General features: G+C 33.3%; 1 long non-coding RNA gene across 5 annotated transcripts; it reads right to left on the reverse strand.

Annotated features, from left to right (window-relative positions):
• Window positions 1–930: 930 nt before the first annotated feature.
• On the reverse strand, window positions 931–24848 carry LOC136418535 (uncharacterized). Of its 5 annotated transcripts, none has more exons than XR_010752930.1 (9): window positions 23025–23172; window positions 22570–22697; window positions 20699–20835; window positions 14326–14462; window positions 7960–8092; window positions 5486–5651; window positions 5257–5417; window positions 4999–5204; window positions 931–1754 (listed from the first exon to the last, which is right to left on the reverse strand). It is a non-coding gene; the product is annotated as an uncharacterized lncRNA (long non-coding RNA). The 5 variants fall into 5 exon arrangements; XR_010752932.1 differs by lacking the exons at window positions 4999–5204; window positions 5257–5417; window positions 5486–5651 and adding exons at window positions 17842–18044; window positions 18097–18267; window positions 18321–18486; XR_010752929.1 differs by lacking the exons at window positions 4999–5204; window positions 5257–5417; window positions 5486–5651; window positions 23025–23172 and adding exons at window positions 24289–24397; window positions 24711–24848.
• Window positions 24849–26591: the final 1743 nt, after the last annotated feature.

The raw sequence follows: 26591 nt of genomic DNA on the forward strand, positions 1-26591 counted from the left end.
AGTAAAACCCCCAATTTCCCTCCATAATGTCCCTTAATCCCCCATCTTCTTCTATTCCCTTTTTCTAATACCCTCAGTTTCCCCTCTCAAATCTTATCCTCCCTAAGAATGTCCCTTTTTTAAGTACTATCCCAAATCATCTAATCTAATTCCCCGCAGTATCAGACAAATAAATAAAGTAATACATCATCTCAGCAATAAAGAAATACAAAAATTATCTCAATAGTTCTATCTAAATAATTACAAATTAATACTAACACCCGTGAAAATCTAAAAAATGCAAAATCACACTGGAAATGTCCCCCTAAATCTACTACACACTCTAAGTCAAAAAATCTAAATCACTTGTTGGCCTTTCCCAAAGAATAATCTCCCCTTTACTTCAAAATTCATAGTTCTTCAATTTCCCAATAGACAGTCAAATCGTAAAAATACAAATTACTTCAGTTTCTCTATCTTCCCTCTATCCCCAAATTTCCACAGTGCACCCTGACCCTCACAATACAATTTAATAATCAATATATACCACCCTCTAATGTGTCACTTTTTTTTAAATATCTAAAATATCCTCTAATTATAAATAAATAAGAGTACATGTCTTTATTCACACTTTACTCATCTCTCAATATAATACATATAATGCAGACCATGTATCTCTTCTTCATTCATAGAAAAACCAATAATATCCAATAAATAAATACAAAATATCAAAGTACAAGCTCTAAATCAGTCATAATACTGCGGGGAATGTTTCCAAAAATATAGACAATACCTATAAAAAGTAGCTACTTTTCCCTAAATTAAGAAAAACAGTGTAAACCCAATCCTCTCACGAATCCCAAAAGACCACTTTCCTATTCATCGGGTAACAGGTTTAGAAATAATCTCACACAAAATCCTTCAATTCTGCTTTTATTAGTTGCAGTCAGAAGAAACACCCTTTTTTTAGTTCCAAAAGCTTCTTAAAGAATAATAATAATAATAACAACAAATAATATACAGTTACCAAATATACCACCACTTCAATGTATCACCTCGACAAGTACTCTTTCGAGTCATCAAAAGTAATACAAAAAGAGTCACAAATTTAATAAATATAATATCCAGTTAGTAAAATACAAACAGAAATGTTATCAAAAATCAGTTAAATAATACATAAACCATAGAAAATTAGTTGTCTCAATTTTAAATTTCATCTTTTATCAAAAATACACTCATTTCCTATCTAGGAACGAAAAGTTTCTTTGCACTTTTACTAAATTCATATGTTTCTCTCAAAAATTCATTAAGAAACTAGTACCCTTCAATGTACTTTCAAATCTTTCCATTTATTTATCCCTTAACCCCTTTTACAATACAAAAGAATCCACCATTTCTACTTACACGAGCCATTAGCAATGCTAAAGAACCACACAATATCAAAAACTGTACTGTACGAGTACCAATTACACATCTACTCGACTCTCAAATTTAGAAGAAAAAGTACAATTCACTTTTCGTTCCTCACAAAATACTCTTCTTCTCAAATCCCTCGACCTATCACTACTTCTTAGTTTCATCACTTACCTACCATTGGATCCTTCCATTTCTCCCTTTTCCTTTCTCAGTTGCTCTATGCATTTCATCTGTTTTCTCACAAAATTAATTAAGAAGCTTCAAACCTCCAATGCTTTCTTGAAGACATTGTCCCCTCGACTTATCTCCTGGCACCTATCACCAAATGCAAGTGTTCCGAGTACTTCATCCTTCGGAATCTGAAACAATGACAATTCATTGCACCTAGTTCAATGAGACACCACATAATACACATAATAATCTTCTGAATCCATCATTCCCAACACTCCTCAGTCATAATACCTACTTTCATAGCTCGGAATGTGCAAATTCTCAAACTATGCAAATCTAAAATACAAATAATCCTCAAATACTTCCAAAGGCACCTTTACGTGTTCCACAAATACCTTCATCCGCACACCCTGACAAAGTACGATGGGGTTATGTCCGAGGTGATGGAGCCATGGCTCGTATAACCTCAGTTCATCTTCGAGAATGTTATGTGGAATCCTTCGACCAATTCCAATTTACACCAGTGGGTTACTTCTTGTCCCCAGTTTTAAAAAATTACTTCCGAGACAATCGACACACGTAATCAAAGCCCCAAGGAACGAATTGGGACAGTGTGCAATTATCACCCCACACAAGTTCTCGACAATGTCTTCAAAAGTATCAAAGTTCTGGTAAACTTCAACTTTCAAATTAGTGGACCGCATTTTCCACAATTATTATCAATGTTTTAAACAATTACACTTCTTTTCTTAAAAAATTGCCTAAATTTTCAATCGAAATCTTCAAACTTAAAAATAGTAATAAATAAATTAATATAACCTCACTCTACTCTGTCATTCCAAATCGCATGATCGAATTGCGACTTACTTCTCATCTTCTATTTCTCTCGTGTAAATTACCACGGCTGACTGCTAATGCTAACCTAAAATTCGTCAATCGAAACCCGCCAAGAATTATACACGTACAGTAAATGTACAGTGTTGGGGAAATAACTTTGCTACTTTTCTACTTCCTATTTTAATCGTGGTTAGTTCCGGTTAGCCGTTCTAATTTTCTAATTCTAAATAATAATTCCTCAATTTACAAACGTTTCTCTTTCCTGTTCAAAAGAACTCTTCGTTCCAAATAATGTTCTCGATCGTCGGTTAAATTTGACAAAGTTATTTCCCTATACCCTGTACAATTCAAGTAGAACCTACGTCCTAATAGTCTATTTCACACAAGACTAAAGCACTAATAAATTTCTAAAATAATACAAGTTATATCTCACCCACACAGTACGTGAACTACACAAAGAATCTACTACTATAGGAAACGCAGTATAAAATACTAATCAATCATAAAATGTAGTACAAATTTGGAAAAGTAAACGAGCAAACGAGCAAACGAGCAAACGAGCAATTCCCTACCTCTCTTTTTCTTAACTTTCCCAGTTCTAATAAATCCTTTAGAACCGTAAAAGTACCTACTAGTAGTGCCAGTTTAATAATACCCCAATAATTTGCACACTTGGCCCACTTGTGTGCAAATTATGTGAGGCTTCCTAAAAAGGCCCCTTCAGTCTACATAAATATCCTACTTATACATAATTAACGCTATAAAAATATTATCGTATATACACAATATCTTAATTTAAAAATCGTTCAAATTCATCTTCCTTTCAATGCTTTCTTAAGAAGACCTTATTCGCTATATCGTTTAAATTCATCCTATCACTTTGCCCACCATATTCAAACTCTCCTCAAAATAAACCGACCCTGTTATACACCTTTTTTCTTATCTCTTCTCTTCTCCAATAAATACTGCACCACAGTGCTCCAATCTCTACTTCTCACTTGACTTGTCCACTGCTGGAAATGCTTTTTTCTTCCAAGTCTTTTTCCAGTTTTCCTCATCTTTCAGAATAAATCTTATCTCCGTTCACCAGTTCCGGCCCTTGCTAAGCCTCTTTCAAATTTTCCCCTTCGCTAAATCTCCCAAGTTCTTCTTCCTTAATTCCGGTTACATCCCTTCTAAGACCTCACAATTTCCATGAATAAATTCCGTTCACCATTTTGTCCAAGGATCCCCAAGTATTGCTTAAAAACAGACTTTTTTCCAAATATCCTCCGGGAAAAATTCCTCAAATGGCTTTTCTAGGCCCTAAAGTTCCTCTACAATTTTAGGAACCTCCTAGTTGACACATATCTAATGACTACATACTAACACTAATTAAATATAATAATGCAACTTCCCTTATTCTATCCCTCCAAACGTGTTTCTCACAAGTTACCTAATACCCTTATAAATATCACTAATTTTAATTTACATGTTCCTTCTAAAAGCTCTAATTACTTCCCTCTGAAATACATGTACTTTCTTACTCTTATCCTTGAAATTCACAAGAAATAATCTTTACTTTCTTATTAACTATAAATACATAAATGACCTACTGGCAAATTCTACTTTTCTAATATACATTCCTTCCCACTTTTCTTACATATGCTCAAGTTATCCTTCCATATAATAAATAATGTCCTATTCTTATGTTTAAATCCCTCCTCTTCTTTCGCACCCACCATTTACTTCTAATTCCTATCTTTTCCAATTTCTCTCGAGTTTTGCAGTTTTACATTCTATGTGCATGTTTCTGTTACATTTTTCCACCTACATCCCCTCCCTCAAAAGAAAAATTGCCTAAAAAGTCCTTTCCTATGTCCCTACCTACTTAAACTTACTATGAATACCCCTAATATCTTAACAGAATTACTTCACCTAACATATGCATCGACAATTTCAAATTTACAATTCTCTTTTAAATACATAATTCCTGTACCTTCACAAAAATCACCAGTACCTTTACACTATGCTTTCCTATCTGATATAAATATTCAAATCATCTAAACAATTACAAATCATGTACCTAGTTTTTCCTATAAAAAATAATACATCCAATTTACTTTCTATTCTAAATTACTACATCTTTATCCTTAACACTTAAATAATAATCACAATGTAATTCACAATTCCTACAATATCTACTAATTTAAAAATAATATACTTTTCCTATGTTTATATAAATAAAATCTAATCCTCAATTATTTCTAATAATACTTATAATGGTGAATCTTTCACCTTACACTTCCAAATACCAATCAAACACCCTACCTACTGTACTAACTTATAAAATCACCCTTTACAGTAATATGGTGCCCCAATTAAATACTCTACTTTCTCAAATTACAATTCCACAAGTCAATCCATTAGTTATGGTACAATTTTTCACACATTTCCTTTTAAATTTATCAAATATCCTTCTAATACATCAAAATAACTAGAAACTAGGAAATTCTTAATTCACTTTCAAAACTAAACCCACAAATTACTTATTAACTACCAGCAAATTCCTATTCTTCTTAACACAAAAAAGCAATCTCGTAATAATCCACTTACTTGCAATCCTCCAAATCTCACAATCTCCTTCCTTGTGAAAAAATACTTTGGCCCTTATCTTTTTCCCTTTCCTGGGCCCCAGTCAGCTTCTTCGATCATTTTCACTTTTGCTGTTCTCGTAATTTCCTACTTCTCTCTTGCCAAAGTTCCATGTATCCATCTAGTTAACTTCCTCTTTCCTTCCCTTATAAATCTTATCCTTTTTGCTAAGAGGAAATAAATAAAGCACTGTCCTTCGATAAAACTACAAAGTACTACCTTGCTATCTTTTTGCCCTTAACTTAAGTTCTTTTGAATCCGACTACTCCGGTGAAAAATCTATCTTTCCTATCCTTGAATGTGAGCAATAATCCAACTTTCGATACAAGTTTTTGGTAAAGTTCCTTGTCTATATCTCTGGCCCCTCCGTCATTGGTGATCTGTCGAGGAAATCCACTATGATCTTAATGGTTCCATCATTTTATGTCAAAACTGTGGGGCAACCCACCTTCTTTCTTCCTAATTTGTAGGTTAAATGTTCGATCCTTCCTGCTGGGTTTTCTGTTGAAGAACCTCACTACTAATCTGGTGCTCGTAAACCTAACCTAAAAGGTATTTCCTCCAGACCCTTTCTTTCTGTGTTCTGTTTTTCCGTGAGCCCCTCCGTTTGCTTCCTGTAAATGTTTGCTTTTAGGTCTTTAATTTACCTCTTTCTTTGTAATATTTCCCCATCCATGTTTCCATTTCGAATTCCACTGTTCCAGTAAATATTATCCAAAATTCCGGTATTTCTTTACTTTTTCTTACTCTGTAAATTTCTGGATCCCAATCTTCTCATCTTGAATCCCGTAGATCATCCATTCTTTTATTTTTTAATAAATTAACGTCCAAAATTTTCAATCTTTATTTACTTTTTCGGAATACTCGTGACGATCCGAGAGGTTATCCCGTTCTCGTCTTTTACCGTTTTAACTTCCTTTCCGAACCCTTAAAAGATGGAGCCACGCGAAAAACCCACCGCTTCCAAAGAAACGAGCGTATAGACATTCGCGATTTTCACGATTCCCTTCGTCTTCATCTACTCGGGATTCGAGACCAGTTAACGGCAACGACGCATGTCGCCGCCATCTTATCGGAAAGTGCCGGGAACTAAGGCATCTTTCATGCTGGCCCCATGAAAGATTCCCGCGTTCCCCCGCTTTCTAGGGGATGGCTCCGATGTGTTCTCGACGGTGTCGTTCTGCCGAATCCGAAAAACGAGGGTGAAGACCCCCAAAGAGGGGTCGGTCCAAAGTGGCCGACTCCTCGCCAGGTTACCTGGAGGCCAATCGCCTCCACGTAACTTTGCGTCGCGTCTGTCACTTTGCCGGGCCCTCTTTGGGCCCGGTGTCGTACAGTGTTGCCGGCTTGTGCAAGAAATCCTAAAATTTTAAGAAATTCTAACCCGGATCAAAATCCCCAGTTTCCTCTGCCAACAGTTCCCAATTCCCCCTTTTCTCTCAAAATAAAAAATCATTTTTCAAACCTTCCCCAAATTCACGGTGAAATAGCACATTCGATCATATCTCAATTAGACAAAACCACCCCAGAGGTGTTTCGGGCAGTAAATGTGTTTAAAAACCACTAATAAATCGATCATGTATCAATTATTACCGTTCCTTCATCGGTATCCTTTACTACACGTGTTTCTGTTTCGAAATTTTCATAATAATTGTCAAAAGATCTATTTAAATCGAGTAAATACAAATATTCATGACCCAATAGTAATAATTGATACATCTTCGGTTTATTAGGTGTTTTTTAACACGTTTACTGCCCGAAACACCTCGAGGATGGTTTTTCCTATTTAAAATATGATGATAAATAATTTCCCTGAGCAATTAATTTGTTAAATGTGCTATTTAACCGTGAAATTCAAAGATCAAATGAAAATTAAATCGTTCATTTTCGTTTTGGGAGAAAAGGGAGGAACTGGCAACGTCGCAAAAAAACCGCGAATCCTCATCTAGGTTAGAATTCCTTCAATTTTAGAACTTGCAATAATAAAAACACATCCATGCAATACTAAGCTAAATACTGTGGCCCACTTTTTTGTAACAAAACTTTAAGCGTACTTAGGTAATTTTAATTTAAGAAGGTTATAAATAAAAATAACCTCATTGTTCTAAAATTTTCCACACCCGAAATCTTCAAAACAAAACGTTTACGAGCCTATGTTGGTTTGAAATGTTCTTCCCAGTAATTATTCTATGTACTCTTAAAGTCCTGCTACAAAAAAGCAAAAGAACAAATCCAGATAAAAGCTGTATCATAAATCACAAAAACCTTAAGCAATCTTACCTGCAAAAATTATAACTGCATGCAAGCAAATTCGAGTGAAAGCTTCGATAAATATCAAACTTTAAAAACAATTCACTTTATTCTTATTCCACAAATAATAAAGGCCCTTTGGAATAATTAACATCTTAATAAACAATTTTTCTTTGATACCTTTAATAAGGAAACATCTTTTTCCCAAAACATTTAGTAACGAAGCTTCTTTACTGTTTAGACATCATTTTTCCCAAAAACCTTTCTTAACGAAACTTCTTTACTGTTTAAACATTAATTTTCCTAAAACATTTAGTAACGAAGCTTCTTTACGGTTTAAATATCATTTCTCCCCAAAACTTTTAATAAAAAGACAAAAAATTCTTTAAAAAATTAGGTATCACTTCACCTATTTAAAATCTTAGTGGTTGTTCCCACCCCTGCTAAAAAGTACTTGCAATTTAATACAAAATCCCAAAACAAACTCCCCCTTGAAAATAAAATCCACTTATTTTTGTATATTTACACTTTTCCTATAACCCCAGAAATATCAGAGGTGGTTCGTTTTCAAATTAACACCCTGTTAGAATACTCTTTCCAATTCTTTTCAATATTATTTTCTTCAACTGCTTAACCCTCAAATCTGACACAATAAAAATTTTAAATTCCTACCTTTTCTGTTGCCTTCGGGAATACTTTCTTTACTGGACACCTTGCACTTTCCCAGATCACACCATCTTTATCGCTGCATTCGAGGTAGACACACACACACACAATTTCACATCCTTTGGCTGCAGTTCTTGTCCTGGAAGGAAAAGAGAGGCTACTGTAGCACTTAAGTTTCCACGAAGAATTTAATATTCAATATCCTTAAACATGAGAACTTTGAAACCTTTACATTTCATCGTGGCAAATCTCACTACATGACCTCAGAATATGAGTACCGGTTGACTCAAAACAATCACATCTTTATCAAAAAGCTGCTTTACTTGTTAGACAAATTCCTTCATCCACAGCTCGAATAACCTTAGTTTGTCTTCGAGAATGTAGTCATTCCTTTAATAAGTTCCTGTACCGAGCATATTTACCCACCTGACACCCCTGGGTTGCTTCTTGTTCCCAGTTTTATAAAATAACACTTTTACACCGTAAGCACACCTAATCAAAGTCTCAAAGCACGAATTTGAGCAGTGTGCAGTTATCACCCCACCGGTTCTCCGCGATGTCTTCGAAAGTATCGGAGTTCTGGTAAATTTGTACGTTCAAGTGAATGGACGACATTTTCTACAATTATTGTTCATTTGTCGAACGATTAGACTAATTTTGTTAAAAATTAGTCATACGCCTTAACGTCTTCGAAATACAAAGTAAATATGGCGACGTAACCTCTCTCCGCTCTGTCAAAAAGTTCTTTTTGACAGAAAATGGTCGAGCTACGCGATGCGTTCCTCGCGACCTACTTTTCGTCTTCCGTTTCTCTCGTGCAAACTTCGAACGTCAATTTTCGGTGCAGATGTCGGTTCTGATGGTTCCCTCGGTACGATAACTTCCGAAAATGCGCGGAAATCATCCCGTCCTCTTTCTTTTCGTTACTTCCTCGTCTCCTTGCTTATAAAAGCAATGTTGCAATTTAATATTAATTTCGTCGTCCTTCACAAGTAACTAACGATGACACCCACTTATCCTAAATGTACGGAGTGTTAGGGAAATAACTTTCCTACTTTAATTTCTCTTATTCTAAAGAAGCATCCAAATGAAACAAACTAAAAGACACATTGCCAATTCTTTAAATGTGTTTCTCTTTTTCCAAAGAAATGAGAATAGTTACGTTTACGAATCTTCTTCCTCTTTCCTATTCCGAAGTTATTTCCCCGACACGATGTATAATTAAAATAAAATGATAGTCTCTCTAACGAAAGACTACAGCACTCGTGAAAAATTCTTCAATTTAAAAATAATGTGTAAAACGCACAAATATAAAATACTTTTCCGTGTTTCTTCAAAAGCAAATATATAAAAAAAGAATAGAAACACAAACTAGCAAATTCGCCACCTGTTTTTGTCTCTACCGTCGCAACTTTCCCAGTTCTAATAAACCCTTTAGAACCGTGAAAATACCTGCTAGTGCCAGTTTAATGTTACCCCAATAATTTGCACACTTGGCCCACTTGTGTGCAAATTATGTGGAGCATCCTATTATCTCTTTTACCTTAGTTTACAATTACAAAAGTTAAAAACTAATAAATATCCTACTTATCCCTAAATAGTATTCTAATTTAGATATAATTAAGACCATTTCTTTAAAAATCCTTAAAATCTCTAATGTTCTATAATCCATCTTCCTTTTAATGTCTTCTTAAGAAGACCTCTTTCCCCTTATCGTTCAAATTCATCCTATCACTTTCCCCACTCTCCTCGAAATAAACCAATCTTCTTAGTTGTCTTTTCTCTCCTGTCTTATACAATGACTACTGCACCTTCGTACTCCAATCTCTACTTCTCGCTTCACTTGCCTAATGCTTTTTTCCTCCAAGTCTTTTTCCAGTTCTCCTCTTTCAGGAAAAAATCTTATCTCCACCGACCATTTCCCTTCCTTCCTGAACTTCTTACAAATTTTTAAAAGCACCGAATCCCTAAATCCTCTAAATTAATCATCCCTAGTTCCAATTAGACCCCTTTTAGGACTCCACAATCTCGGTTTTTTCCCATAGTCAATTTTCCTGACTCCACAATTTCAGTCAAAACATCCTGTTCACCATTTTGTCCAAGACTCCCCAAGTTATCCTGAAAAAACAGTGTTTTTCCAAAGATCTTCCAGGAAAAATTGCCCAAATAGCTTTTCTAGCTCCTGCAAAAGCTCTTCTGGAATTTTAAGAAGCTCCCAGTTCACAATCACTACTTACTAATACTAATAAAATATAATAAAGTAATAACTTCCCTTATTCTATCATTCCAAATAGGTTTTCCGTAAATTATCTAATACCCTTATTAATATCACTAATTTTAATGTACGTTTTCATTTGTTCCTTCTAAAGCTCCTCTTATTTACCTCTCAAATATACATAAGTTCTTCCTCACCTCTACTGTTAAAATTCAAAAGTAACAATCTTTACTTTCTTATGAACTATAAATACATAAATGACCTACTGGCAAATTCTACTTTTCTAATATACATTCTTTCTCATTCATTCCCATTTTTCTTACAAATGCTCGTATTATCCTTCCATATAATAAATAAAGTCCTATTCTTATGTTTAAATTCCTACTCTTCTTTCGCATCCACCCTTCACACCTAATTGCTATCCTATCCAGTTTCTTTGAAGTTTTACTTTCTGTTTGCATGTTTCTCGTACATTTTTCCACTCCCTCAAAAGAAAAATACCCTAAGAAATCCAGTACTATTTCCCTACCTTTACTTACTATGAATACCTAATATTTTAATACAATTACTTCACTTAGCATATACATCTACAATTTCAAATTTACAATTCGAGTTTATACACATAATTTCTATATGCTCACAAAAATTATTAGTACCTTACCACTATCATTTCCTATCTTGTATAAATATTCAAATCATCTAAAAAATTAAATATCAACACTTACAAAAATGTACCTAGTTTTTTCCTATAAAAAATAATATATCCAGTTTACTTTCTATCCTTAACACTTAAATAATAATCATAATGTAATTCACAATTCCTACAATATTTACTAATTCAAAAATAATATACTTTCACTATGTGTATACAAATAAATTCTAATTTTCAATTTATAATAACACCTGTTATCTCACCTTTTAAACAAATTATGTCAAATAATACTTATAATGGTGAATTTTCCAAATATCCATGAAGCACCCTACCTCCTGTACTGACATACAAATTCAAAATAAAATTACCCTTTACGGTAGTACGGTGCTCTAATTAAACACTCTATTTTTCCAAATATTCAATTCCAAAATAATCCATAAGTTGTGGGACAATTTTTCACACAATTCCTTTTAAATTAATCAAATTTCCTTCTGATGCATCAAAATAACTAGGAAATTCCTATTCCTCTTAAGACAAAAAGCGATCTCCTAATAATCCACTTACTTGCAATTCTCCAAATCTCGATATCTCCTTCCTTGTGAAAAAATACTTTGGCTGCCTTTCTTTTTCCCTTTACTCGGCCACAGTCAGCTTTTTCGATCATTTTCACTTTTGCTGTTCTTGTAATTTCCAATTTTTGTCTTTCAAATTTCCATGTATCCAAGTAACGACTCTCTTTCCTTCCCTTATAAATCATATCCTTTTCGCTAAGAAGAAATAAATAAAGCACTATTCTTCGATAAAGCTACAATGTACTACCTTGGTATCTTTTTGCTCTTAACCTAGATTCTTTTCGGTCCTCCACTCAAAAATGTGTCTTTCCTATCGATGAATATGAGCAATAATCCAACTTTCCTTACAAATTTTGGATAAAGTTAAGTGTGTCTACCTCTGGCTCCTTCGTCATTGTTGATCTGTCGAGGAAATCCACTATAATCTTAATGGTGTATCTTATTTATATCAAATCAGTGGAGCAACCCACCTTCTTTCTTCCTAAGATCTAGGATAAACTTTCGATCTAACCTCTTAGGTTTTCCTTTGAGGACCCTCACTACTAATCTCCTGCTCGTAAACCTAACCAAAAAGGTACTTGTTCCAGACCATTTCTTTCTGTGTTCTGTTTTTTAATAACTCCCTCTGTTTGCTTTCTGGAAATGTATGCTTTTAAGTCCTTAATTTACCTTTTTGTTGTAATATTTTCCCATCCACGGTACCATTTCCAATTCCGTTGTTAGAGTAAATATTATCCAAAAATCCAGTATTTCTTTACTTTTTCTCACTCTGGAAATTTCTGGATCCCAATCTTCTGATCTTGAATCCCGCAGATAATCAATTTTCTTATTATTTAATAATTAACGTCCAAAATTTTACATCTTTATTTACTTTTTCGGAATACTCGTGACGATCTGAGAGGTTATCCCATTCTCGTCTTTTACCGTTTTAACTACCTTTCCGAACCCTTAAAAGATGGCGCCACGCGAAAAACCCACCGCTTCCAAAGAAACAAGCGTATAGACATTCGCGATTTTCACGACCCCCTTCGTCTTCTTCTACTCGGGATTCGAGACCAGTTAACGGCAGCGGCGCATGTCGCCGCCATCTTTTCGGAGAGCGCCGGGAACAAAGGCCTTATTCATGCTGGCCCCATGAATAATTCCCGCGTTCCCCCGCTCTCTAAGGGGATGACTCCGATATGTCGACGTTGTCGTTCTGCCGAATCCGAAAAACGAGGTTGAAGACCCCCAAAGAGGGGTCGGCCAAACTGGCCGACTCCTCGCCAAGTTACCTGGAGGCCAATCGCCTCCACGTAACTTTGCGTCGCGTCCGTCACTTTGTCCGGGCCCTCTTTGGGCCCGGTGCCGTACAGTGTTGCCGGCTTGTGCAAGAAATCCTAAAATTTTAAGAAATTCTAACCCGGATCAAAATCCCCAGTTTCCCCCTGCAAAAATTTCCCAATTCCCCCTTTTCTCTCAAAATCATTTTCACACCTTCCCCAAATTCACGGTGAAATAACACATTCGATCATATCTCAATTAGACAAAACCACCTCCGAGTTGTTTCGGGCAGTAAATGTGTTAAAAAACCACTAATAAATCCATCATGTATCAATTATTACCATTCCTTCCTCGGTATCCTTTACTACACGTGTTTTTGTTTCCAAATTTTCATAATAATTATTAAAACAACCATTTAAATCGAATAAATGCAAATACTCATGACCCAATAGTAACAATTGATACATCATCGGTTTATTAGGTGTTTTTTAACACGTTTACTGCCCGAAACACATCGGGGATGGTTTTTCCTATTTAAAATAGGATAACAATTAATTTCCCTGAGCAATCAATTTGTTAAATGTGTTATTTAACCGTCAAATTCAAAGATAAAATGAAAATTAAATAATCCATTTTCGTTTTCGGAGAAAAGGGAGGAACTGGCAACGTCGCAAAAAAAACCGCGAATCTTCATCTAGGTTAGAATTCCTTCAATTTTAGAACTTGCAATAATAAAACACACCATGAAATACTAAATACCGTGGCCCACTTTTTTGTAACAAAACGTTAATAGTACATAGGTAATTTTAATTTATGAACGTTATGAAAATAACCTCATTGTTCTAAAATTTTACACACTCGATATCTTCAAAACCAAACGTTTACGAGCCAATGTTGGTGTGAAATGTTCTTCCAAGTAATTATTCTATGTACTCTTAAAGTCCTACTACAAAAAAGCAAAAGAACAAATCGAGGTAAAAGCTGTATCATAAATCACAAAAACCTTAAGCAAACTTACCTGCAAAAATTATAACTGCATGCAAGCAAATTCAAGTAAAAGCTTCGATAAATATCAAACTTTAAAAACAATTCACTTTATTCTTATTCGACAAATAATAAAGACCCTTTGGAATAATTAACCTCTTAATAAACAATTTTTCTTTGATACCTTTAATAAGGAAACATCCTTTTTCCCAAAACATTTAGTAACGAAGATTCTTTGAGGTTTAAACATCATTTTTCCCAAAAACCTTTCTTAACGAAACTTCTTTATGGCTTAAACTTCAATTTTCCCAAAACCTTTCCAGAAAACCAAAAAAATTAAAAAAAAACCTTTCAAATAAGGTATCACTCAATCTTGCTACCTATTTAAAATTCTCAATTTTATTCTTACTGGTTCTTTCCCTTCGTACTAGAAAGTACTTGCAATTTAATAAAAAAACTCCAAAAGAATGTCCCCCTTGAAAATAAAATCCCCTTATTTTTGTATATTTACACTTTTTCTATAATCCCAGAAATATCAAATGTGATTCGTTCTCAAATTAACTCACTGTTTTAATACTCTTTCGATTCGTTTTGAATATAAATTGTTTCTTTGATAACAATTATATTCTTCCTTTGCATAGTAACACTCCCTCAAATCTAGCAGCATAAAAATTTTAAATTCCTACCTTTTTCTGTCGCCGTCAGCTATACTTCCACCAGCAAACAGCTTCCACTTTCGGAGATGGCACGATCATTTCACTGCATTTGGGACGAACACAGACACACACACACTATTTCACATCCTTTGGCTGCAGTTCTTGTCCTGGAAAGAAAAGAGAGGCAGCTATAGTACATAGGTTTCCAGGAAGAATATAATATTCAATACCATTACTTAAACACCAGAACGTTGGAATCTTTGCAACTCACATTAAATAACCCCAGAGTACAAGTACCGATTAACTCAAAACAATCACATCTTTATCAAAAAGTTGCTTTACATTTTAGACAAATTACCACACGGTTATGTTCAACATAATATAACCACAGCTCTTATAACCTTAGTTTACCTTCGAGAAGTCAATCGATCGTTTAATAAGTTCGTGCACTAAGCATATCTACCCACCTTGGCCCCCGCACATCACACCTCTGGGTTGCTTCTTGTTGCCAGTTTTATAATACTTTTACACCGTAAATACACGTAATCAAAGTTTCAAACGACGAATTTGGGCAGTGTGCAGTTATCACCCCACGAATTCTCGACCGTGCCTTCCAAAGTATCAAAGTTCTGGTAAATTTGTACGTTCAAGTGAATGGACGACATTTTCGACAATTATTGTTCATTTTTTAAACAATTCGACCTCTTTTCTTAAAAAATAGCTTAAATGTTTAATCGAAATCTTCAAAGTTAAAAGTAATAATAAATAAAGCAATATAACCTCACTCTCCCCTGTCGTTCAAATTCGTACGATCCCGCTGCGACCTACTTTTCATCTTCTATTTCTCTCGTGTAAAATTCCACAGCTGACTCTACTAATGATTCAACTTCGAATGGCCATTTTAAATGACTCAGTTTAATAGTTCCCTTCTTTACGACGACGTCCAAAAATTAAATCTCCTCAAATATCACGGTAATTTCCCTATTAGCTTTACTTTCTCATTAAATACAAAAGCAACGTTACGTTTCTAGCTTCGTCAATCCCAACTCGCCGGGGATTACACGCACCCGCCGTAAATATAACATACAGTGTTAGGGAAATAACTTTGCTACCTTCGTACTTCCCATTCTAATCCTGGTTAGTTCGGGTTAGCCTTTCTAATTTTCTAATTCTAAATAAAAATTCGTCAATTTACAAACGTTTCTCTTTCCTGTTCAAAAAAACTTTACGTTTCAAATAATGTTCTCGATCGTCGGTTAAATTTGACAAAGTTATTTCCCTATACCCTGTATAATTAAAATAGAACATACGTCCTACTTTTCTATCTCACAAAAGGCTAAAACACTAATAAAATTCCGAAATAATACAAATTATATCTCACCAGCACAGTGTGTAGACTACATAAAGAATCTACTACTGTAGGAAACAAAGTATAAAATATTAATCAATCATAAAATGTAGTAAAAACACGAAAAAGCAGACTAGCAAATTCCCAGTTCTAATAAATCCTTTAGAACCGTGATAGTACCTGTTGGTGCCAGTTTAATGTTATCCCAATAATTTGCACACTTGGCCCACTTGTGTGTAAATTATGTGGAGCATCCTATTATCTTAAAAAGGCTACGTCAACCTACCCTCCTCTGTCCCTCTTATTATCTCTTTTGCGTTAGTTTACAATTACAAAAGTTAAAAACTAATAAATATCCTACTTATACGTAAACAACACTATAAAAAATTATCATACATAATGTTAATTTAGAAACAATTAAAATAATTTCTTTAAAAATCTTTCAAATCTATAACGTTCTATAATCCATCTTCCTTTTAATATTTTTTAAAGAAAACCTCATTTGCCATATCGTCCAAATTCATCCCTTTATTTTACACACGATTCCACTTGTTCAAACCCTCCTCAAAATAAACCAATCTTGTTTTCCACCTTCTCTCTTATATCTTCTCCAATGAATATTGCACCCCCGTGCAATCTCTACTTCTCACTTGACTTGTCCAATGCTTTTTCTTCCAAGTCTTTTTCCAGCCCTTCCTGAGCTGCTTAGAAATTTCCAAAAACACCAAATCGCTAAACCTTCCAAATTCGTCGTCCCTAATTCCACTTAGACCTCACAATTTCGGTTTTTTCCTGTAATTACTTTTCCTAACTTCACGGTTCCAGTGAATATATCTCGTTCACCATTTTGTCCCAGAATCCTCAAGTTATCCTTAAAAACCAGTGTTTTTTCAAAGATCTTCCGAGAAAAATCGTCCCATTGGCTTTTCTAAGCCCTAAAGTTCCTCTACAATTTTAGGAAGCTCCTAGTTGACAATGACTACATACTAACACTAATAAAATATAATTAAAAAAATAATATAACTTCCCTTATTCTATCGTTCTAAACAAGTTTTCCATAAGTTACCTAATACCTTTATTAATATCGTTAATTTTAATATGCATGCTCATTTGTTCCTTCTGAAATAAATGTTCTTTCTTAGTCTTATCCTCGAAATCCAGGAGGAATAATCTTTGCTGTTAACAAATAATCTACTAACAAATTTCTCCATTCTTTTATGCAGCTATTTGCATTCCCTCCCGTTCTTCTTACATGTCTTTATATTATCCCTCCATATAACAAATAAAGTCCTATTTTTGTGTTTAAATCTCTCATCTTCTTTCGCATCCACCGTTTACTCCTAATTGCTATCCTACCCAGTGTTTCTTTAAAGTTTTACATTCTATATGCATGTTTCTCGTACATTTTTCCACCTACCTCCCCTCCGTATCTTTTACCTCCCTCAAAAGAAAAATACCCTGAGAAATCCTGTACTATATCCCTACTTTTACTTACTATGAATACCTAACATCTTAACAAAATTACTTCACATAGCATATACATCTACAATTTCAAATTTATAATTCTATTTTATACACGTAATTCCTGTATCTTGACAAAAATTGCTAATACCTTTGCACCATATTTTCTTATCTTATATAAATATTAAAATCGTCTAAAAAATTAAATATCAATAGCTACAGAAATGTATCTATTTTGTCTCCTTAAAAAACTAAACACATAGTCTATTTTCTATCTTAAATTACTACATCCTCCTTACCTATAACACTTAAATAATAATCACAATTTAATTTCCTACAATATCTACTAATGTAACAATATATTTTCACCATTTCTACATAAATCAATTTTAATCTTCAATGTGTAATACCTTCTGTTGTCTCTTACCTTTTAAATAAATTATTTCCAATAAGACAAATAATACTTATAATGGTGAATTTTCCAAATATCCATAAAACACCCTACCTACTATACTCACATACAAATTCAAAATAAAATTACCCTTTCCGGTAGTACGGTGCTCCAATTAAATACTCTATTTTCTCAAATATTCAATTCCAAAATAATCCATAAGTTATGTTACAATTTTTCACACAATTCCTTTTAAATTAATCAAATGTTCTTCTGATGCATCAAAATAACTAAGAAATTCCTATTCCTCTTAAGACAAAAAGCGGTCTCCTAATAATCCACTTACTTGCAATCCTCCAAATCTCGATATCTCCTTCCTTGTGAAAAAATACTTTGGCTGCCTTTCTTTTTCCCTTTACTCGGCCCCAGTCAGCTTATTCGATCATTTTCACTTTTGCTGTTCTTGTAATTTCCTATTTTTGTCTTTCAAAATTCCATGTATCCAAGTAACCACCCTCTTTCCTTCCCTTATAAATCATATCCTTTTCGCTAAGAAGAAATAAATAAAGCACTATTCTTCGATAAAGCTACAATGTACTACCTTGGTATCTTTTTGCTCTTAACCTAGATTCTTTTCGGTCCTCCACTCAAAAATGTGTCTTTCCTATCGATGGATACGAGCAATAATCCAACTTTCCTTACAAATTTTGGATAAAGTTAAGTGTGTCTACCTCTGGCTCCTTGGTCATTGTTGATCTGTCGAGGAAATCCTCTATAATCTTAATGGTTTAATCTTATTTATATCAAATCTGAGGAGCAACCGACCTTCTTTCTTCCTAATGTGTAGGTTAAACGTTCGGTCCATCCTTTTAGGTTTTCTCTTGAAAATCCTCACTACTAATCTCGTGCTCGTAAACCTAACCAAAAAGGTACTTGTTCCAGACCCACTCTTTCTGTGTTCCCTTTTTTAATACGTCCCTCCGTTTGCTTCCTGGAAATGTATGCTTTTAGATCCTTAATTTACCTCTTTGTTGTAATATTTCTCCATCCACGGTACCATTTCAAATTCCACTGTTAGAGTAAATTTTATGGAAAAATCCAGTATTTCTTTACTTTCTTCTTACTTTGTAAATTTGTGGATCGCAATCTTCTAATCTTGAATCCAGTAGATAATCAATTCTTTTATTTTTTAATAATTAACTTCCAAAATTTTACATCTTCATTTACTTTTTCCAGACACTCTTGACGATCCGAGAGGTTATCCCATTCTCGTCTTTTACAATTTTAACTTCCTTTTCCGACAACTAAAAGATGGAGCCACGCGAAAACCCTACCGCTTCCAGAAAATTAAGTGTATAGACATTCGCGATTTTCACGACCCCCTTCGTCTTCTTCTACTCGGGATTCGAGACCAGTTAACGGCAGCGGCGCATGTCGCCGCCATCTTTTCGGAGAGCGCCGGGAACAAAGGCCTTATTCATGCTGGCCCCATGAATAATTCCCGCGTTCCCCCGCTCTCTAAGGGGATGACTCCGATATGTCGACGTTGTCGTTCTGCCGAATCCGAAAAACGAGGTTGAAGACCCCCAAAGAGGGGTCGGCCAAACTGGCCGACTCCTCGCCAAGTTACCTGGAGGCCAATCGCCTCCACGTAACTTTGCGTCGCGTCCGTCATTTTGTCCGGGCCCTCTTTGGGCCCGGTGCCGTACAGTGTTGCCGGCTTGTGCAAGAAATCGTAAAATTTTAAGAAATTCTAACCCGGATCAAAATCCCCAGTTTCCCCTGCAAAAATTTCCCAATTCCCCCTTTTCTCTCAAAATCACACCAGTTCACACCTTCCCCAAACCAGAAATTCATTCATCATCATATCTCAATTAGACAAAATCACCCCCGAGTTGTTTCGGGCACTACATGTGTTAAAAAACCACTAATAAATCGATCATGTATCAATTATTACTATTCCTTCCTCGGTATCCTTTACTACACATGTTTTTCTTTCCAAACTTTCATAATAATTATCAAAAGATCTATTTAAATCGAGTAAATCCAAATATTCATGACCCAATAGTAATAATTGATACACCGTCGGTTCATTAGGTACTTTTTGACACTTTTACTGCCCGAAACACCTCGGGGATGGTTTTTCCTATTTAAAATATGATGATAAATAATTTCCCTCAGCAATGAATTTGTTAAATGTGCTATTTAACCGTGAAATTCAAAGATCAAATGAAAATTAAATCATTCATTTTCCTTTTGGGAGAAAAGGGAGGAACTAGCAACGTCGCAAAAAAAACCGCGAATCGTCATCTAGGTTAGAATTCCTTCAATTTTAGAACTTGCAATAATAAAACACAACATGAAATACTAAATACAGTGGCCCACTTTTTTGTAACAAAACGTTAATAGTACATAGGTAATTTTAATTTAAGAACGTTATGAAAATAACCTCATTGTTCTAAAATTTTCCACACCCGATATCTTCAAAACCAAACGTTTACGAGCCTATGTTGGTATGAAATGTTCTTCCAAGTAATTATTCTATGCACTCTTAAAGTCCTGCTACAAAAAAGCAAAAGAACAAATCGAGGTAAAAGCTGTATGATAAATCACAAAAACCTTAAGCAAACTTACCTGCAAAAATTACAACTACTTGCAAACAAATTCAAGTAAAAGCTTCCATAAATATCAAAGTTTAAAAACAATTCACTTTATTCTTATTCAACAAATAATAAAGGCCCTTTGGAATAATTAACATCTTAATAAACAATTTTTCTTGAATACCTTTAATAAGGAAACATCATTTTTCCCAAAACATTTAGTAATGAAGTTTCTTTACGGTTTAAACATCATTTTTCCCAAAACCTTTCAATAAAACGAAAAAAAATAAATAAAAAAATTAGATATCACTCAACCTATTTAAAATCTTAGTGATTGTTCCCATCCCTACAAGAAAGTATTTGCAATTGAATACCAAACCCCAAAAGAAAGTCCCCCTTGGAAATAAAATCCTCTTATTTTTGTATATTAACACCTTTTCTATAATCCCAGAAATATCAAGTGGTTCGTTTCCAAATTAATACACTGTTGTAATACTCGTTCAATTCTTTTCGATATAAATTACTTCTTTGTAACAATTATTTTCTTTCGTTGCATAGTAACTCTCCTTCAAATCTAACACCATAAAAATTTTAAATTCCTACCTTTTTCTGTCGCCATCAGCAATACTTCCACCAGCAAACAGTTTCCACTTTCTGAGATGACACAATCATTTCACTGCATTCCGAGTGGACACACACACGCACACACAATTTCACATCCTTTTGCTGCGGTTCTTGTCCTGAAAAGAAAAGAGAGGCAACTATAGTACATACGTTTTACACGAAGAATATAATATTCAATAGCATTAGTTAAACACAAGAATATTGGGATCTCACCAATCTTGCAACTCAACACTAGACAACCTCAAATTACAAGTACAAGTTGAATCATAACAGTATGATCTTTATCAAAAAGCTGCTTTACGGCGGTACCCAAAATAAGTTTTCTTTGCGTTAGAAAAAAGACAAATTTATTTAATCTGCGAATACTACAATAGTTATTGAAAGTCGACAATTACTAAAAACTCCTTTGACAATGAGTTTCTTCTCTTTCTTACCTCCTAGTTCCTAATTCTACAGATGTTCTGTCGATCGACTGAGATGACACCACTTTTGTATTTTGCTTTTCAATTTTAAATTTCACATTTTCATTTAACGCACGCTTTTAAGTTAATTTCTACATTTCACTTAATATAAATAAAAAAACAAAAAACTCTTACAGTACAATTATAAAAAAATGTCATTATTGTCATGCACGATGTACAGAAAATTACCACAAACAAGAAATCTACAAGTTTACACGAAGAAGAAATCTGTAAAAACACACCAAAAAGAAATCTGCAAAACCGCACGAAGAAGAAACTTGCAACGCAGACTCCCAGATGGCGTCACACATAAAAATCTCTTCTCTCGCATCCACCATTTAATCCTAATTGGTCCTGCTATGAATACTCATTGTCTTAACGCAATTATTTCACATAACATATGCATTAAGCAATTCCAAATTTACAATTCTATTTTATACACATAACTCCTGTATCGTGATAAAAATCATTATTACCTTAGCACTATGTGTTCTTATCTTATATACATATTAAAATCATCTAAAAAATTAAATATTAATACCTACCGAATCTCCTTAAAAATAATATATAGTTCATTTTCTATCTTAAATTACTACATATTCCTGATCCATAACACTTAAATAATAATTACGACAAAACGTTAATAGTTCTTAGGTAAATTTATTTTAAAAAAGTTATGAAAAATAATTAAAATTTCTCCTAAAGTTTTCCACACCCGATATTTTTAAAACAAAACGTTTATGAACCTATATTGGTATGGAACGTTCTTAAAAGTAATTATTCTATTCACTTTTAAGGTCTTACTATAAAAAAGGAAAAAAACAAATTAAAAGTGATGTCCATATGATAATTCACAACAAAGCTTAAGTAAACTTACCACTACATGCAAGCAAATTAAAGTGTAAATTTCTATAAATATCAAAGTGTAAAAACAATTCACTTTATTCTTATTTGACAAATAATAAACGCCCTTTAGAATAGTTAACATCTTAATAAACAATTTTTCTTCGATACTATTAATAATGAAGCTTCTTTACGCTTTAAACATTATTTTTCCTAAAAAAACCTTTCAAATTAGGTATCACTGAACTTTGCTACCCATTTTAAATCTTAGTGGTTTTTTTCACCTCTACTAAAAAGTAGTTCCAATTTAATAAAATAATCCCAAAGAAAAACATCCCTCTTGAAAATAAAATCCACTTATTTTTGTATATTAACACATTTTCTATAATCCCAGAAATATCAAAAGTGGTTCATTTTCAAATTAACTCACTGTTGTAATATTCATACAATTTTGAATATAAATTATTTCTTTGATAACGATTATTTTCATCAATTGCATGGTGACTCTCATTCACATCTAACACCATAAAAATTTTAAATTCCTACCTTTTTCTGTCGCCGTCAGGAATACTTTCACTAACAGGCAACTTGCACTTTCCTAGATATGGTACAATCTTTTTCGGTGCATTCAAAGTAGAACTACAATTTCACATCTTTTAGCTGCAATTCTTGTGCTGAAAGGAAGAGACAGGCAGCTATAGTACGTATCTTTCTACGAAGAATGTAATATTCAAAATATCATTAATTAAACACAAAAGTATTGGAATCCCACTAATCTTGCAACTCACACGAGATAACCTCCAATGACAAGTACAACTTGAGGCAAAACAATGATCTTTATGAAAAAACTTCTTTAGGACGGTACCAAAATTAAGTTTTGATTGCATTAGAAAAAAGGGATATTTATTAATAGTTTGTATGGTCTGTAAGTATTAGAATAGGTATTGGAAATGGAGAATTATTGAAAACTCCTTCGGCAATGGATTTCTTTTCTTTCTTACCTCCTAGTTCCTAATTCCACAGACATTCTATCGATCGACTAAGATGACACCACTTTTGTTTTTTGCTTTTCAAGTTTAAATTCCACATTTTCCGTTCAAACGCACACTTTTAAGTTAATTTTCACATTTCAATTAATATGAACAAACGAAAAACTCTCACAGCACAATTACTGAAAAATGTCATTATTGTTATGCACGATGAACAGAAAATTCCTATAAAAAAGAAATCTACAAATGCACACGAAACAGAAATCTGTAAAAGCACACAAAAAAGAAATCTACAAGTATACACAAAGAAAAAATTTATAACCCATGCTCCCAGATGGCGCCACGCCTAAAAAATTCTTTCGCATCCACCATTTAATCCAAATTGATCCCGCTATGAATACCTTATGTCTTGACACAATTATTTCACATAACATATGCATCAACAATTCCAAATTTACAATTCTATGATATACACATAACTCCTGTATCGTCACAAAAATCGTTAGTACCTTTACATTATGTATTCTTATATACATATTAAAATCATCTAAAAACTTAAATATCAATACGTACAGAAATGTATCTTATTTTTCCCCTTAAAAAATAATATATCACCGGTATCTTTAAAACGATTCGTTTATGGGCCTATATTATTTTATAATTATCCTATCCACTGTTAAAGTTCTACTACAAAAAAGTAAAAGAACAAATGAACGTGAAATCTGTTTAATAATTCATGTTAAACTTTAACTGAACGTACTTGGAAGAATTACAGCTGCGTGTAAGGAAATTAAGTAAAGGCTTCTATAAATATTAAAGTTTAAAAGTGATTAACTTTATCCTTATTTAACAAATAATAAACGCTATTTAAAATAATTAAGATCTTAATAAACAATTTTTTTCCAATACAATTGATAATAAAGCTTGTTTATACTTTGGACGTGATTTTTTAAAAATCTCTCAATGAAAAAAAAATATATATTTTTGGAAAGGTAAATAAAACACCTTTCAAGTGGGGTATAATTCAAACTCCATTAGTGGATGCATGCAATTTATTAAAGAACCCTAAAAGAATATTCCCCTTGAAAATAAAATCGACGTGTTTTGGTACATTTACGTATTTTCTGTAATCGCTAAAGGTTCGTTTTCAAATTGATATACTGTATTGTAATAGTGGTTCAATTCATTTTATATGTAAATTGTTTATTCGATAACAAGTTTCTTCAGTTGCATAACTTTAACTGAAGTCTAGCACTGTAAAAATTCAAATTTTTACCTTTTTACATCAACGTCAGGAATGCCTCCACTATCGAGGCTGATAGAATCTTTTTCGCCGCGTTCTGATTGGAACGACAATTTCATATCTTTTGGCTGCAGTTTTTGTGCTAAAAAGAAGACAGGCAGCTATAGTACGTACCATTCCACGAAGAATGTAATATTTGATATCATTAATTATACACAAGAGTATTGGAATCTCACCAATCTTGCAACACACACTAGACAACCTCAAATTACAAGTACAAGTTGAATCAAAACAATATGATCTTTATCAAAAAGCTGCTTTCCGACGGCACCCAAAATAAGTTTTCATTGCGTTAGAAAAAAGACAAATTTATTTAATCTGCGAATACTACAATAATTATTGAAAGTAGGCAATTATTAAAACTCCTTTGACGATGAGTTTCTTTTCTTTCTTACCTCCTAATTTCTAATTCCACAGATATTCTATCGATCGACTAAAATGACATTCCACTTTTCTTTTTTGCTTTTCAAGTTTAAATTCCACATTCATTTCAAACGCACATTTTTAAATTAATTTGTTAATTTCCACATTTCGATATAAATAAACAAACGAAAAGCTCCCACAGTACAATTACTAAAAAAACGTCATTATTTTCATGCACGATCTACAGAAAATTACCACAAACAAGAAATCTACAAGTGTAAACGAAGAAGAAATCTGCAGAGGCGCGTCAAAAAGAAATCTACAATGGTACGCGAAAAAGAAATCTACAAATCACACAAAGAATAAATTTGTAACTCGTTTCTAGATGGCGCCACACTTAAAAATTTCTCTTCTCTCGCATCCACCATTTGATTTTAATTATTCCTGCTATCATTTCCTTCTTCTCTAAAACTTTGCGTTCTATTATGTATATTTCTCGTAAATTTTTCCACCTTTATACACTTACCTACCCTCCGTATCTTTTAGTAACATTAATCAACTCCCTCAAAAGGAAAATTGCCTAAGAAGTCCTGTTCTATATCCTTCCTTTTACTTACTATAAATACCTATTGTCTTAACAGAATTATTTCACTTAGCAGATGCATCAACAATTTCAAATTTACAATTCTATTTTATACACATAATTCTTGTATTGTGACAAAAATTATTAGTACCTTTGCATTATGTATTCTTATCTTATATAAATATTAAAATCACATAAAAAATTAAATGTCAATACGTACAGAAATATATCTACTTTTTCTCCTTAAAATAATATGTAAAATTTATTTTCTTCTTATATCACCACATCTTCCTCATCCATAAAACTTAAATAATAATTACGACAATATAATTTGCTGCATTATCTACTAAGTTAAGAATAATATAATATTTTTACTATATGTATGTTCGACTTATGATAAAAAAAAGGAACTCCTTGATTAATTAAGTTTCAATCATAAGTTTTTAACAGTCACTCGGGTATGAATTTATGGGTAGCTGACTTATTTGTGTGGACGAAAAATAAATCTGGCGTAATAAATACGACCAAATTGTTTTTGTAAGTGTTAGATTGTAATTTGAAAGCAACTTTATTCCTTTTTAAAAAACAATAAACTTCATTTTGAATATTTAAGATTTTACAATTGATAACAATGCTTGTTTGCAGTTTAAACATAATTTTTTCCACAACCTCTTAATGAAACGAAAAAATGTACTTTAGAACGTTTCCAGTTGATTTTTCATAAAGTTTAAAAGTATTCAGACTCTAGAGGGAACTCTGTCCATGATTCTTTAAACTTAGCCGGTGTGTTTGAGGCCAAAACCTGCCTCCAGCAAGGTAAAGGTGATTTTCTATACATAACGCAATAACTTTCAAGTTTTCAAGCCGAAGCTCATAACCAGTTTAAATCGGTTTAAATTGTGCTAAATTTAATAAGTGCTCTGTAAATATAACCTAATTTTGTTTTCCCTCAAATTAACAAAAAAGTATTTTCGTTTCGATAGATCACGATTGCAGGTTCTTGCCTTTTGCTCTTGCTGTACCGGAACCAGTAATGCTACAAATTTGCCTTAGATTTTGAGGTAGGGCAATTAGTTCGTGCCATGTCAACATTGTTAAGAATGTATACAAATGTTGCTTTATGAGACTCTAGTAAAAGCAACCGGTGACCATACGGTCGCTGTCACCGGTATGCGATTTGAAACTCATGGTTAAGCTTATCTCTGTAATTTAAGAAAGTCTCTATGCTCTGTTCCAACAGTGTTAGTGTTGTCAGGAGACAGAAACGAATTTTATTTTATGAAATAGTTCAGAAACTAGTAAATTGAGTTCAGCTATAGAAAATTTTTTT

The sequence above is a fragment of the Euwallacea similis genome, chromosome 35 (assembly GCF_039881205.1).
Source record: "Euwallacea similis isolate ESF13 chromosome 35, ESF131.1, whole genome shotgun sequence".
NCBI classification, from domain to species: Eukaryota; Metazoa; Arthropoda; class Insecta; order Coleoptera; family Curculionidae; genus Euwallacea; species Euwallacea similis.